At 45.7% G+C, this 16,938-nt stretch overlaps 1 long non-coding RNA gene across 2 annotated transcripts in view; it reads left to right on the top strand.

Moving 5' to 3' along the window:
* Positions 1-290: 290 nt before the first annotated feature.
* LOC121834099 overlaps positions 291-16,938 on the top strand; it is a 33,745-nt gene continuing 17,097 nt past the window's right edge. For both annotated transcript variants that reach the window (XR_006077042.1, XR_006077043.1), the window contains exons 1-2: positions 291-1,525; positions 2,280-2,679. This is a non-coding gene — a long non-coding RNA (uncharacterized LOC121834099). The remainder of the gene's footprint in view (positions 1,526-2,279; positions 2,680-16,938) is intronic.

The following is a 16,938-nucleotide window of genomic DNA, read 5'->3' as shown; positions in this document are numbered from 1 at the left end:
CTTTATGAAAGCCGCGGTTTGTGCGAGATAACAAAAATACGTGGGATGCAGCGATTGTATACAAACCAACACACTAAGATTATGGAAGCTTCCGACTTAATAATAATCGCTTTGCTGAATTTCTACGCACGGGAAACGATACAACTCAACCTTTAGTAAGAAGAAACGGCAACAAAAGCATAAAACATTTAGTAAGGAATGTCAAGCTCAGCCTGAAACGGGCTTGCGTCGTCGAGATCCATGCTTCTGAGCGTGCGTCCGTAGCAGACGACGCACGGCAATATCTTCGCTTTCGCGCGTTTCCAATTTCGGCCGCACGGTGGTGACACAGTTCGATCTCGAGGCGAATAGCTAGTAGAGACGGCGATTGAGCGCCATGCTTTGAGGTGGCGGAAACAAGAATCCTACGCTTGAGCGCAGAAAGAGCGCCTCAAGGAAACGAGGGATGTTAACGGCTGTACTCGTCCTAGTGGTCGGAGTCGGTTATTAACATATTTGACGTCATCGTGACGTCACCCTACTTTTCTCTCTCTTTTTTTTTTTCGCTCATCGGTCGCTCTTTTTCTCGCTTCTTTGCTCGCTCGGACGCCCGAAGCGCGTTACAACAGCCAAGGCTACGGCAGCGCCGGCCTAGTCAAACCAGCCGGCAAAGCTGAGTCACAGTCCGTTGCAGCACAAGCCTGGCGGTGGTTGATTTGAAATAGTAGGATGACTCACGCAAGAAGTTCAACAGATTTCCGAATGCTTCTGCGCCCTTAGTATTGCACGGCTCAAGGGTACGTCATCAGACGACGTGAACGTGATCCGCTGCTCTGGTGATGCGATACCCATGGGAAGGAGGCCAGACGAGGCCTCGCTGTGCCAACCCAGACTTTGTACACCTGTGACTCGCCTCAAGAGCGCTGTTTCTCAGAGAGCTCGAACCTGCGACGGAAATTTCAGGTCGCACTCCACGAGGGCCTCTGTTTGGATGATGCTAGGCGAAACTTGAGCGCTGCCATTGTGAGCATAGCTTAACCGTAGCCATCTTTTTTTCTTCCATCCCCTCTGCGGCCCCCGCTCCGTTCTTTCCTTCCGAATTGCTCCCCGCAACCCGAGTCCTCTACAGCCGTCTACAGCCAACGAGTCCTCGCCGCTCAAACCGACCGTCCCTTCTCCTCATCCTCAGTTCAACCCATCGCCCAAATGTAAACGCCAGCCAGGTCGACTTTGCTCGACAGCCCCGGCAGCCGACTTCGCCGCAGCTGTAACCTTACCCCCCTCCTCACAAACCAGCTTCGCTCTCGCCCTCGCTTCTGCCCGCTGACATCGCCTCTTCGCCGTCTTCGCCTGAAGATTCTCCAAGGCAGACTGCTTCCGCCCGTCCTACTGACTCAGACAGACCTTCCTTTTCCGTAATAAACAGTTAATCTTTAAAGTTATTCCTTCTTCGTGGGCCCTCACACCATCCGTGCGTCAGCAGGTCAGTAGAAAGGATCGTCACAACAGCGATGCCGCCGTGTCGTTTTTTCAACCGTAACAGAAGGTAAGACATGTGTCCCAGGATGCTTCAGGTGGTTTACCTATTTTCGAAAATTCCAAATGCAACTGCCTGCACGATCTTCAACGAGATCACCTACAAGGAAAGTACGTATTGTCCTTTCATACAGCAGCGTGGATAAAGTTTGATGTTGAAGACCCCACCTACATATACACGAATACCAGCTCATTCCACCGTGACGCCATGCGATCACTGCTGACAGGGGCGCCCTTATTGGACAGGAGCGTGGTGACGTTTTTATGGGATTTAAGGCGTCATGGAATTTATTTACAGGTCGAAGTCTTTTCGCTTAGCTCGTCCGACAGACAGGATGTCCGGGAAGGGGCCGCTGTCAGTCTTTGATGGGACGTTTTTTTGAGCCCACTGAAGACTACTCGTCGTCCGAAATCACTACCTTCAAGGCAATGTGCCAAGCCAACGGAAAAGTAATTTCGGAATCCAAAACTTCCACTGCAAACGTCAAGCTTCATCTCAGTTGGCGTCTTAAACAAATTTGAAAAATGTATTGCGGTATCAGTATTTCGGTATATGTATTTCTGCCCTCCCTACAATTCCTGTATTTGTATTTCCAAAGACTTTTTGAATATTTTTAAAGTGTATTTCTGACACGTATCGCGATAGATTTTGACGGATATATTTTAGTATCAGTATTTTGGCTACTATTCTCATGTATCCCAGTATTTGTATTTCCAAATGCATTTTTGAGTATTTCTGCCTAACCTTGCCCTATCTCGGCCAGAGGATGTCTTTTGCCGCATTTGTGACGGACTGCGGCTCCACGGCGGCGGGCACGACCGGTCCCTGTTGCACCGGAGCCGGGCCAACGGCAAGAACGCTGACGTCAGCGGGCCCCGGCGCGTGGACGACCCGGCGGAACATCGAGACGCCATCCGGTGCTTCGGCGCTCGGCTGGCCCGCGACCCTGTGTTTTCTGCCGCCGCCCTGGAAGCAGCCGGACTGCAAGGGGTAGCTGCTTCGGCCTTGGCGACTGTGCCACCGAGACCGCCAACACCGCGCACCGAAGACCAGGCCGGGCCCAGCGGACTATAGGACCTGATCGACGGGGACATTGACCTCAACCCGCTGTGACCTGTAGACCGCTGGGCAGGGACGACGACTACGAGCCCCTTTGGGCTCGGGTAAGCCTGCTGTTCCTTTTTTTTTTTAATTTATGAGAGCCGGTGGATCTCCATTTTATATCAGGTAGGCCCACCAAGCCTTTTATGGAGGAGGGGGGGGGGGGGGGGGGGGGATGGATGTGGGGACCGCTGGTCGTTCGTCCCCGATGGCTTGTATAACGGCCGTGGTTCGGAACGCTCGGCCCGGTTGTCGTGAGCTCCAACATGTTCGTGAAGCGTAGGAAAGCCGCCTGTCACCGGTGGCGCACAACTAGGCTGCACTCCCTAGAGAGAAAGAGTATGGCTAAATGGACACCCTGGACAAAGATGTATATAGCTTTGATATTCACATCGTTATATAAATTTGTAAATATAGAACTTAACGCATTTAAGGCCATTTTTGTATATAGATTTATTTGTACTTTCACCGTCTTGAGGAGGGCACCATAGTGTACACAACGCTAAATAATTCGCTATGGACAGACACTACTATACAATCGAAATGCAAAACAATCCCAGTAGAAGACAAATAATTCAGATTAATTTGGAAAAATCAAACGTAGCGACAGCACACCTAGAGGAAGTTATAACTGAAACTAAACCCGCATTTATTTTATTCCAAGAGCCTCGTGCAATAAACAATAAAATTTTAGGAATACCATTACGATTTCAAATTACAGCATCACAGATTAATCCTGAATGCGAATTATTTCCAATGATAATAACGATTTTATTTTTCCTTTACTGCAACTTTCTGACATCGTAACTATGCAATGTACATATAGTAACATCGAAATAGTCTTAATCAATATTGGTTTATCTCCCAGCTCTGCATTTTAACAAACTTTGGATAATTTAGATAAATTTCTTCGTTCATTAACAAATAAAAACATAATAATAGGAAGGATTTTAATGCAAAACATGAAACATGGGGAGGACACGTCACAGATAACAAAGGAGAAATTTTAACTAAATTTCTAATAATACATAACCTTTTTATCATCAATATTAAGCATTTCCCGCCAATATTTATAACTACTAATGGACGAAGTTGGATAGATTTACTAATAATTTCAGGCGACTTATTAAATAAAATCTCCCACTGGGAAATCCTAGACCAAGAATCTCTCAGTGATCATCAATATATATATTTTTTTTATATTAAAGGACAACTCCGGTTCATACTTTCGATTTTGGGATTATGACCGTTTTTAGTGCAGTCAGGGTCCCTGAATTGCAAGGTGTAATTTTTTCTCTCGTTATTGTGCGTAGTTTTTTCTCTCGTTATTGTGCGTAGTTTTAAAGATATCGACGCCTCAAAGTTTTGTTTGGGGCGCGGCAAACAAAACCAAAACTAGCCGTTCGAGGCCCCGGCAACACTGGAAATCAGCGTTGCGGAATGGGTACCCCCATTCCATTCCAATTCCATTCCGGGGAATTAGAGTTTTCGATAGTTCAATTCCTTTCAATTCCTAGGAATGGAGACACTCGGCTTATTCCCACTCCTGGACTGGCTGAATCGTTCCATTCCATTCCTCTAATTCCTAAACGTAAAAATTGGCACTTGACAGCTACATTGTGTTGCCGGCATAAGCAGCATAAAGCTGACATAACTAAAAGCAGAGACAATTGCAAAAAAAAAAAAGAAGCTAAATTCTTCAAAAAAGCACTGATATTACTAAGCGGGCCACTGGTGCCACAAAGCTTTTATTTATAATGTACTGCAAACATCGAGAAAGCCCCTTGATATGTTGATGCTTGTCTAAGACATCGGTTTTGCGACCACGTGGCTCGCAACAAACAGCAAAATTTAAATCCGCTCATTTTCTTTTCCTTTTTTAACTTTTTTGCATTTGACTTTTAGGACATACGCGGCCAGCGTGTTTGTTTGATAAGACCATAAATATGTCCAGTTCGTGCGTAGCGCAGGAATAAGCTATATTACTGTATTCTTCAAATACTGCAACACGGCTAGTACACTGCTGGAAGTGACTCCATGTACAGCGGCAAGAATACATCCACTGACAAAATGCAACCTCTGCGGCGCAGCATGAGGGACCGTATAGTAGTGGTGTAAAGCTATCGATAGTACTATCGGTAGTATCGATAGTCGCCAGAAATCTGACTATCGATAGCAAAAATATATCGATAGTCGATTATCGAAAGACTATCGATAGTACTATCGTTAGTCGTCCATCGAAAAACTATGGATAGTAGTATCGATAGTCGACTATGAAAAAAACAAGACTATCGATAGCACTATCGATAGTCCGCTATTGAAAAACTATCAATAGTTTTATCGATAGTCCGGAGGCATGCAGTTTAGAGAAGCTCGTTTTAGCGAACGCCGTTTTACCGACCCCGGTTTATCGAATGCTTTTATAGAGAACCCAGTTAAGAGAAAAGGGCGATGAGCCTCCTTTTTAGCGAATTCGGCCGCCGCGAAGCCGCGTGTACGGGTAAATCAGATGAGTTTACATTTTTGTAATAAGCCGCCGCGAAGCGGCGGCTCATTACAAAAATGTTAATTGACCTGATTTACCCGTAATGAGCCGCCGAGGGACCGCCGCTTCGCGGCGGCGGCGGTCCCTCGGTGGCCATTTTGAACAAGTTATTAGTTCAACCACTAGATGGCGGAACTCATCCGTGTGGCCAGAAAACAGTCTCGTGGCAGTGATGTTCCTCCTCTGCTCTTAATTTCCTCCTTTCTGCTGCTCGCCCGTGCACGTTCAGGGCTCAGCGCGTGCTCCCGCTGACACAAATGCCAGCAAACGTGCAAGTGGTGCTAGCAGTGCCCAATTTGCACAGAAGCGAAGCCCAGCTAGCTCATGGACCCGATCGAGAGTGTCCAGCTGGGCAAAATTTGTTCTTTGATACTGGCTTGATTCCGCGCTACAGGGTTGGCAAAGCGATTTCGTTAGAGGCTCACAAGCTAGTAGCTATCGGTTTAACTATTCAAGAATTAAAAACATAGTCAATCAATCAAACGATATTCAATTGGAATGTTTTTCACTTTACACGAGCTTACTGGCACTAGTGGGACTCAAGGATACTCGCACGCAACGCCACTGGCCAAGAAACTCCTTTGTTGCGGTGTAATTTCAAGGACAAAAGCGATCATTTTCATTCAATCTCTCCTTTGCAAAATTTTATGACGTAACGTGGGGATCGCAGTACACCCAAGTGACGATATTTGAATGCGGTTCATAGATTGGACCCGAGCATTGCGTGGGCACTCGACTTGGGCTCGTTATAATTACTAGCTCGAGAAGCACTCGGGTAGCGGGCCCGTGTCCAATCGCTGCAACGACGGCAATAGCCGAGCCATAACAATGTCTGGAACTCAGCGCGTGTCCTGTGCTTTGCCAACCCCAGGGCGTGCCTATGATCGCCATTGGCGGCATATAATCCGCTCCGGATCATGTGGCCGCTTCTTCTGGCTGCGAGTTGAGGGGGTGAACGCTGCTCGTTTTTCTTTAATTTTTTTTTGGGGACTTCTATTCCGTGGGGTGAAAAACGAACGCCTGTTTCATGGGTCATTAACGTCAGGGATCCGTTCTAAGCGGTATTTCCGCAAAGTACAAAAATTGTTGCATCGCCCCTTTAAAGAACATATATAAGACATGCCTTGTCAGCATTTCGCGATCGAAAGGGCTTTTGCACGACATAAACGTTTAAATTCATTTTCGCCGTAAGTCAGAGCGCAACCGACATAACAGGTCAATGAGGCCAAGCAAGCAGAGCCAGAAAACACTATGTCACGGAGCTCAACCTCTTATAGTGCGTTTTTTTTTTGTCCCCGGTCAAAGCAATCAAGCGCAAACCATGCACCATGGCCTGGCGCTTTTAGTATGCGTGTTTGTGCTTGTGTATCTTATAGTCTTTGACTGCATTTTGATCTATAATAAAACAAGCAATAGCAAACTTTTTTTTCATGACGGGTGTTCAGAAGGACGCCCTATTTAGCTCATCATTTATTGGTAGTTTGATTAAGCTTAATTACCAATTATCTGACCTTATAAATAATCACCCCAATATTGTTGAAATAGTACGCCGAGGTCGAAGATTTTGTATGTTCAAGAAAAGAGTAAAAGTGTATTTTAGAGCGCAGCTCTTAGGCGCCCGTTACCAGCTTGAGCGGCGTCGGCGTCGGCGTCAGGACCTCGGGTTCCTTCGGGAGGACCTCGGGTAGCTCGGTGACCTCGGGGAGGACGTGACCCCCCCCCCCCCCCTGAGGTCACATGAACCCCACTCCCCGAGGTCACGTGACCCCCCCCTCTTCCCGAGGTCACATGACCCTCTCCCCTCAGTACCTTCCCTCGTCCTCAAGAGCTGCGCTCTGATTCGGCGTTACAGGGAGTTGTAAATGACTTTCACTTTTTCAGTCCCAGTGACCTTAACTTAAAATTTGTTAGGCGAGTGGGTAGCAGATTTCAAAGTGATTTTTATAGTGCTTTTGATATTTTTTCATTAATATTTAAGTCTATGGATAATTTGATGTTGAAAAAATATATACCAACTACTTAAATGTATATATATATATATATATATATATATATATATATATATATCTGTTTGAATGCAACAGAAATGGAGAATTTTACAGTAGCGCTGACATTGTATGTAAATGAATGTGATCTCAACGATGTCGATGTGAATGATTGCTATTTCAAACATTTCATGAAGTTGATATTAATATCTGCGACTATACGGTGCTTAGCCAATGTCTATTTGATTATTTTATGTATAATTGCTTTTTATGCTGACAAAGGTCCTGTACACCGTTGAATGCTGTAAAAAGGGGCTGATGGCCAGGTCAGAAGACTCTTTAATGCGAAAAGATTATTTGCCCCACTACACGAATATCCGGCGGCAGCGGCGGCGGCATGACCAAGCGATGGTACCGAAAATGGCCGACGGCGCAAAGAGTGAAAACAAGTTAAAAACGCTCGGATTGACGTTACAATTTTCACGAAGGTTTTTAAACAAAGTAAATCAGTGGCTTTGGAAACAAACTTTAGTACATTTCGGTCTGGATGGGAATCGATCCCGGGCCTCTGGGGGGCGAGACGGACAAGCTTTTCCGACGGCGGCTCCACGGTCCTGCAGCTGACTAAGGTCTGCCTAGTGCGTGCGTCATTGCAGGCGTCACGTCGCAACCATCTGGCTGACTAAAGGTGTGGCCAAGTGAGTGCGTCATTGGGCCGGTGACGGCGCAGCCAGTGGAGAGAAGGTGGCGCCACGTCATGAGTGTATAAAGTGTGCCCGCTGTCTCCCGCGCGTCACACAACGAATCGGCAAAAATAACGCATGTGCAAAAACTAAATCGAAGTCTTTTCACCAAAGGAACTACAATGTTTTCGCATTCCCACACGTAAGCAATCTTAAGTGTCTGTGCCGAATTTCCTTTTGCATTCTTTTGCCATAGCCCCTCAGACAAATGTATGTCTGAAAATAAGGATTATTATTATTATTATTATTATTATTATTATTATTATTACTATTATTATTAACTCACGCACACTTGTTGTCGTAATATTTATTTTTATTTTTGCAACACGTACACGGGAGCACCGCCAAGCGGTCCAGATCATCCAAAGTTCAATGTGTCTTTACGTTCCTATGGCCGTCTGCACGTTCACGTTCAAATGGCAAAGCACCGTAGACCATCTTCCCTTTTCAAATGACAACGAACCGTAGACCAGATGAATGTACATGCACGCTGTCTTCACGATAATTGCGAAATAAAAGTCATAGGCCTCTAAAGGCTTATGAACTTAATGGATCATGGAAGAAGAAAGAATAAAACAATTAAAACATGGACAACACAACCACATCTTTCTTGTCCCCGTTTTAATTGTTTTGTTCTTTCTTCATCCATGACTTAAACCAACACGCTCTTCTCCCAAGCAGAACTTAATGGATGTTCAGGCTGAATTGACTCAGTGTAAACAGTAAATAGAAGGTGGTGCTGAACATTGTAACTGGTAGAAAACGCCGACTTGTTATGTCTGATTTACATGATCCGCTTCTGCTTGAAATGATCAGTTTCGACATCGAGCACCGCGGTTTCCGTCAAAAATTATTTTGCAGCACGAGGGACCTCGCAACTGAAAATAGCGAGCGGAATCTCATTTGGAATCTTTTGATCCATTCACGAAAGCTATGCGACGGTAGCGGGAACCTAATGGAGCTCGAGCGGCCGGCAGCTCTGCAGAGCCCGGCCACGCTCTCCCTCTTACCGGAGGCCGGGCCGCTGGGTCATGGAGAGCGCTTCTCTGCGGGGTGGCGTTCCTTGAAACTATGGCGCGCGCGAGCCAATAGAAATGTATCCATCAATTCGTTGTTACAGACTTCAGGCTTCGCTCCATAGGACAGAAAAATTTAGGTGCCCTTTGGCGCCGCTTCAAAAGCTGATAACGTCGGTTGGCTCCATAAAACAATTAATGCTTTCGCATAAAAAAAAAAAAAAAGAAACGGCAGACCAAGGCACAGACGTTACCTAGCCACTCCTTCCAGAACGCATATGCGGATAGCGAACCTGCGGCTTCCAAAGAATGAGGGTCTTTTTATTTATTGCAAATAAACGTATGGCTTGACTAATAAACTAGATGAACGTCATTGAAAACAACTGTAAAGTGAATATTTGAAAGATTTTAAGCGGGTGCTGCGCTAAAGTTACCACTCAAATAACGGGCGCAAGGCGGGTGGTTTGGAAACGCACAAGAAACAAAACAAAAACGCGCGAGCATGTCCAATTCGGACGCATTTTTGTGACGAAGTGACGAGGCGCCGAAGTGCCTCTCGTGCCAGCTCCTCGTGTATGCCGCTCCATAATCTGCTCATGATCATGATCATGATCAAAGCAGGTGGACATCCGTTTAATCTAGCTAATGCTTTGTTCACACTATTAAAGCCCCTTATCTATTTACGCTTGTCTTGCAAGTAGCGTCAAATGTGCCAGTGCACTAGGCCCGTGTCTCGTGCGGCCCTTGGAAGCAAATAGAGGCGCAGCGCTGACCTGAGCGGCCCTATGGAGCGAATGGCCGCTCGTGGCACGTGTCTCGCGTGTTTACACCACAATGGTGGGCGGTACTTGACCAAAGAAATAAAAACGCCTTTATCAAGGGGATTTACATCCGCCTAAAGAGCCTGGATGTGTTTGCGTTTGTTTTCCAAGTAGCGTAAAACACGTCAGAGCACGAGGCCCATGTCTCGAGCGACCCTTGGAAGCAAATGGAGGCGCAGCACTGAAATGAGCACCCCTTCCTCGGAAGCGAATGGTGGCGGTGCACCTTTTCGTGGCACGTGTCTTGCGCGGTGGCCAGAGACACGAAGCCCCTCGATGTGTTTGCGTTTACTTTGGAAGTAGCGTCAAATGCGCCAGTGCACCAGACCTGTGTCTCGAGCGGCCCTTGGAAGCAAATGGCACAAGCACAGCAATGAACGCGCCCTCGTACGCTTTCGTTTGCGCGAGAACACGTGCAAAGTTCAAAGTCTACGGGACATTCCTGGTTTGAATGAGGCACGGGATCCAATTCAAATAGTAGATTTGCATGCGACATGTGAAGCACAGATGTCCCGCGGAATAGGATGTAATTATGACTGGGCGTCAATTTTAGTCGAATAATTAATCGATGGACCTATTGCTATATTACCCAAGCATCAAGGAGACTTCAGGGACTGGTGTTCCACGGGCTACACGCGCACGCCTTCCCCGTATAAAAGATTCGAATTAAATGCCCGAAATAAAGCGTTGACAAATGCGTGTGCAAGGTGTCATTTGTTTTAGATATTTGCTTTAGAGAAGTTACTAAGGCTGACGTCAGCACGTGCGGCGCGTGGAACACCGATCACTTCATTTTCCTTGATGCTTGGATAATATAGCAGGTTTCGTACATTCCCATGCATCATAGTTTTAAAAGAGTTAAAATGAAATTTTTTGTTTGCCTTTGTTAAATTTGTGATAAATGGCAAAATGTACAAATTCAGATTTTAAATCAACTTCGATGTGTATTTGAGAACAGCCGAAAGACAGCCACACTCACAAATTATTACTTCAGCCGCAGAAGCAAACAGGTTCATTAATATTTTCCATCAATAGGGAACTCCTTTGATTGTTCACAATAGACCTATAAGGAGTATTCACCGGGCGCCATATTTGTGGGTGATGTCTAGAGCGCATGCTCTGAACGAGCCCACATTAATAAGCTGCTAAGACCGGCACTCTTGATGGCGTGAAATGCACGCTGCAAAAGAACTGTGGAAGCTCGCCATCAGCACGCGCTCAGCAGTCGTGCACACAGCTATGGCCGCCAGTGAATACTTCCTATTGCTAAATTACCCAAGCATTAAGGAGAATGCAGGAAATGGTGTTCCACGCGCCGCACGCGCACGCATTCCAGGTATAAAAGATTCGAAGTAAATAACCAAACCAAAGTGTTCACGAACGCGCCTGCAATATGCCATTTGTTTTGGGCTTTTGCTTTAGAACAGTTACTGCTGCAGAGGCCAGCACGTGCTGCGCGTGGAACACCGTTCCCTGCATTCTCCTTGATGGCTGGGTAATTTAGTAATAGGTCTATAGCAGGCACGTAGCCAGGATTTTCTTACGAAGGGGGGGGGGGGGGCGGGCCCCATAGGCTACCCCCCTGACTACGTGCCTGGTCTATAGGCTCAGCTGCGCTAATCGTGCGGACAACGGACAAACGGACAATCGCACGGCGTTGAAATGGCTGGGACAAGTATAACCTTCTCCACTTCTTTCGGGTCACACCATCTCGCCCCTTTAAGTCAAATCTTCACCTAAAGTTTGCCTTGATACAGGAGTACTCGTACACGTCTGCGTGGTGAAAGCGTTAATTTTTTACTTCTTCCTTTGTCAAAATTTAACGGAGTAACTGGTTAAAAATTTAATCACGATTAAATTATTAATTGATTCATCGGTAGGTTATAGATCAAGTGCCCAGACCTAGTTATAACGTAACGTAGAAACACATAAGCAAACGCCCCTGTGTGAGCCGACATTGCCTCCTTCAGCAGTTTAAAGAGCAATGGCCAGGCTAGAGTGAGCAGGCGCGATCTCTTATGGCCTTTGCACCGGGAGTAGACGTTGCTCCCTGCTGCGGCAGCTTGGAGGGGTCGCTGTAACCCTACCGCTCCTACAGCGCTCTAATTCCTTCTGAAAGGCACGTCCTCCTCAACGTGTTGTCCTCTTTGCTCCGGGGTTGAGTTGGATAACGTTTTAGAGTAATTAGACTTACAGGTCGTAAGGCCGGCTGCCTTCAGGGACTTATGCGGAACACGTCTTTCTTTTCGTCTCCTTAAGAAACGAATTTGTAAAGACAAGCAATTAATTATTGTAAGCCGAAACTTATTTCAATCGGCTCACTACAGTTATTTCAAGCAAGTATAATTGCACACATTTTCAATCGCAGTGGTCGGGGAGCAGCTGTTCAGGATAACTCAGGCTGCGTTGGGTATAGTTGTGTGGTCGCACCCCTACGCGGCTAAAGAAGTCTCATTGCTCCTCGGCGAGAGTGTAGGCCACAAGGCAGGCACGTAGCCCGGGGAGTGGCCCATGGGGCCGGCCCCCCCCCCCCCCCCCCCCCCCGAAATCTTCCATTTTGCTGGGGACTCCTCTCCCCTCTCTCCCTTATACAATATTTTGTCATGGGCGCCCCCCCCCCCCCCCAAAAAAAAAAAGAAAAAAAAATCCTGGCTACGTGTTTGCCACAAGGAAACCGCTCTCCAGCCCAGTCATGGAAGAGCATGGCAGGGCAGCACTGAGCCTCTCGTTTGATTTTATTTCGCAACACTCATTGCGGGGACTCCCAGAAACGAGAGAGAAGCGCGAGGAAACTTCACAAGTGTTGATCCTGGGCCGGCTTGTTAGAACAGCGTCTCAGCTGAGACCGAGTGAAAGAAAGCAGTGCAAAGGGTGGGGCGCGCGACTGTCTTGAGACGCGGCTTGAGTCCCGCTCAGCTCGAGCGCTGGCTTTGACACTGCTTTCTTTCCCACAGTCCCAGCCAGACATGCACAAATTACTCAAAAAAGGTAGTTAAGTTAAGTTACTGAGTATCGACGCCAAAAGTAGTTGAAGTAGAGTAGAAATTACGCATTTGTAATAGTAATTGAATAAACTACTAACTGCTGTAAAAAAGTAGCGAATTACTTTGAAGTTACTTTCGAAGTTACTTTTTTATGTTTTTGTGGCAGCAAAATGCACAGAAGTTTCGATCAGTGAAAAACCCTGCGAGCCGGAAATAAATGCAGTCATGACTTCCAAAATAGTTTGTTCGCTCGCCGAAGCAATTGTCTTCCAAAGTTGTTATCGGAGAGTTTTCCTCTTTTCCTTCTAATGACGTCTTCGGTCAAGCTAAAGAGACGTGCCACCGTGGCGCTGGATGCAAAGACAGCGTTCAATTTCAAAAGCAGGCTGTGCAGGGTCGGGTAAGCGAGTGTCGGCATCTTTGGTGTCCATGACGAAACATGTGAGGCTTGCCTCGCCTAGAGGGTCTTTTATAACAAACTTTCCTTTTTTTCTTCGGAAAATTGAGATTGTTATGACTGGCCCCTCTTCATTCTCACGACGTTCCGAGATTTCGCCAAGCGAGTGCACCTCACCGTCAAGGGATCAAGTCTCGCGCCACGACGATGAGATCATCCGGACGACTGCGCTTCTCGTTGCAATGTTAAAGCCACGCCACTTAAAAAAAAACAAAAAAAATATTGTTTTTCGCATTTGACGTTGGGTCCAACAAAAGGATCTCCCAAGGGTGACTCGAAATCATCGCCGGCGACTACGGTATCCTGACTAGGGATGCCGCGAACTTTTTTCGAATCGAAGTTTCGATGATCGAATCAAGCGGTTCGAAAGGTTCGAAAGATTTCGATTTTTCGAATTCTCTATATCGTAAAATTCGACAGAGGTCGAATTTTCGAACTTGTTAAGCTAAGAAGTTCGACGCTTTTCGAACCGTCGAACTTATTACGCTAAAAAATTCGATCTTTTTCGAACTTTCGAACTTATTGCGCTGCAAGGTTCGATGCTTGTCGAACTTTCGAACTTGACTGACCAAAAAATTCGATAAATTTCGAACTTTCGAACTTATTTATCAAGAAAATTCGAAAAGTTTCGAACTTTCGAATTCTGAAAAGTCAGAAGTTCGACGAACTTCGAACTTATAGGGTAAAAGTTCGACGTTCGTCGAACTTCGAAAGACCGGCGGACGGTTTCATTTGATTTCAAGTAGTGGGGTACATTCGTAATTTTTTTTCTGGAACTTTTACACGCGGTGCTGCGTTCCCTACGAAAGACAATGTCATTTATTTCAGTGTTCTGGCATGCTTAGGTTTAAAGAAATAAATCCCCGAAGGGGCGAGGACGGACGACGGGTTTTTGACGATTATCGTTTGTGCCAGATTTGAAGCACTCTGCAGCCAGAGCTATTTATGGTAGATATGTTATACTTTTTTTTTAAGAATGATCTATGTATAGCGTAGGTAAGTGCCGTCTTAAGATGTGATTATTGTTATTCAACGTGAGTTTCGAAGAAATGTCCAAACATGTATCTGCATGCAATTATGACCTAAACTTGATATTTATTTTCGTCTAAGTTGTTTGAGGTATCGCATTTAAATTAACACCACAGACAGTACATATCATTGCCATCTGCAGAATACGAAATAATATATTTATTGTTTTTTCACGTTAAGGAATAAATTAACTCATGGCAGAAGATTTCTAGTAGTGTTCAAGTTCAGCACGTCATTAAAAGAAAACTTTTTTTTTTTTTTTTTTTTCGCTTCACGTTCCTGGGACGTGTTTCTTTTAGCCTGTACACATTTTGGTAAAAGAAACTTGTTTCGAAGTTCTGAACCTCTGAATATGCAAGAATAGAACACTTCCGACGAATTCTTGATAGTTTTCTTTTTTTCTCCTGCTTTTTATTCCCGCATTTATTCTTTTTTTTTTTCTTTTGTTACTATCGGCACGGGTGTTTAGGTCGAAAAGACAGCTTTGAACTTCCGAACCACTAAGCATGTGACGAGCAGTGCCTTCTGACAACGAGTTTCTAACAATGACCATCTACGCAACCTTTTATGCAGTGAAGAGCGACAGTAGCTATACATATGCATAAATAATATCAGCTTAAAATAAGCTCGACCACGCCCTCTTTCCCCGTATTGTTTTCTTTAACAGTCCGAAATACCTGCAAAAGGAAGAAGGAGACTAAAGCCCCCCCCCCCCCCCCCCCCGCAGCCCTCTTTCCCCCCGTTTTTCCTCTTCCGACGCCACTTGTATGGTAGAACGCTTCTCGACCTCGAGTTGTGTCGGCTTTTGTGCTTTTTGCGAGGCGATTCCTCCGTCCCAGAAAATAAACCTCCAGTACAATTATAAACTTCACCGGATCGGATTACTACCAGCGTGCAAGGGGTGGCGAGCTAGTTTGCCAGGTCGCTTCAAGGTTTCTCTGAGCCTCAACCTCCTGCTCGCCCCTGGCCGTTTCGTACTGGATGAGTCTCGTAAAACAGTGTGTTCGTGCAATCACTACTGCGTAATAAAGAACCCCCCCCCCCCTCCCCCGGGGGCTGGCGGTCACAATTCTGCACTGGCAAATATTCTAGCACGTCCGGGACACTCGTCGTCTCATTTAATTGCCTGACCAACTTCGCAGAATCTAGATATCACACCCTAACTTTTCTAAACTTGATTTTGTGAAACCAAGTGAGTCGTGAAAACGTTATTTGAAACTGAAACTGTAGAAAAACTTGGAAATCGGACTTCAAACTTTGAAAACTTGGATTAAAAAAAATTCAAAATCTTCAAAGTTTTTTTTTTTTTTAATTTAGCGTTAAAAGAGAATCGAAACTTTCGAACTTTTCGAACTTTATGCCAAAAGAAATTCGAAATCTTCGAATTGTTCGAACTTCATGTCTATAAAAATTCGAAGCGTTCGAAGTTTTCGAAGTTTTTTTACAAAGAATTTCGAAATCTTCGAATTTATCGAACCTGAAGTAAAAAAATAATCAAAATATTCGAATTCGAAATTTTAGAAACCGTGAAAGCTTCGAAATTTTCGAATTCGAAACTCCGCTGTGGACAAAAGTTGCGAATTTTTCGAAATCGAACCTCGGTCGGTACGAAAATATCGAAATTTTTCGAAATCGAACCTCAGTTCGCTTCGCAAATATCGAAACCTTTCGAAATCGAACCTAGGGTGGTTCGCGACATCCCTAATCCTGACGCGCCCCGACAAGTAAAACGTTTTCAACAAAGAGGAGGTCTCCCTGGCGTGGAAGGTCGGAAGGGCGCGAAGGATTACGTGAACAAGCATCGGCGCTCGTACAGTTGCACTTGGAAGGGGGAACGTGCTCCCATGAACGGATTATCCGTGTCTGCGTTTGTGCGCGGGGGAGTCCGGCTTTGCAAGGGAGTATGCGCTGACGACGAGGCGACCATGAGAACAGGCGCCCAGTTGCGAGGTCATCCCAGTGGCGCCTACCGTGGAACCTACCACTTGAGTCAGAACTCACTAAAGGCACACCATGAAAACAACAACAACCCTCGGAGTGTCCCCTTCTTTCACGTTTGCAGCTGGAAACGCGGCGCTTGCGTGCATTACGGGATGAGGTCAACACCCGACCAAGGCTTGTCAAGCATCTCTGACTGCGTTCGTGCGCGCCGGTGTTATGTTTTGGCTGCTCGTCGTCGCCACCTTGGCCCAAGGACGCCTGTGATGCAGTTACTAGGGCTGCCGAGTGTAAGTGCGTGGGAACGGAATGTGAGGGGGCCCCTTGTTCGTGAATACCACTTAATCTGCCAGCGTCTTATTTATTTCTGCACTCAAATTTTTGTGATGAAAAAAAAGATAGGATTAAATTTCGAAAGTAGTTAGTAATTTGAGTAGAAGTTACATGAAAAACGTAGTTAAATTAAACTACTAATTACCCAAATAGAGTTGTAATTGAAAGTTACCAAGTTACTCGGAAAAGTAGTTAAACTACAGTAGTTTGAGTGGAGTAGTTGAACTACGTCCAAGTCTGGGACTCCCAGCTGAGACGCTGTTTCTAGCAAGTCGGACCTGGCTGCTTTTAATTAGTTGCAAAGGACAAGAGTCGTGGTTGGTGTAAAGCGCAAATTGGAAGCTTGGAGTCGTTGCATTATTAAACCAACACCATGAAATTCGATTGTCTGACATTGTTCTTAATTGAATAAATGAAATAAATATTAATCCAAAGAAAGGCGACCTAGTGAGGTTTCGCACATGTGCAAC

Source organism: Ixodes scapularis, unplaced genomic scaffold (assembly GCF_016920785.2).
Source record: "Ixodes scapularis isolate PalLabHiFi unplaced genomic scaffold, ASM1692078v2 ptg000494l_1__unscaffolded, whole genome shotgun sequence".
Classification (NCBI taxonomy): domain Eukaryota; kingdom Metazoa; phylum Arthropoda; class Arachnida; order Ixodida; family Ixodidae; genus Ixodes; species Ixodes scapularis.
Note: the sequence above shows the minus strand (reverse complement) of the source record. Positions and strands in the feature narration are given on the sequence as shown.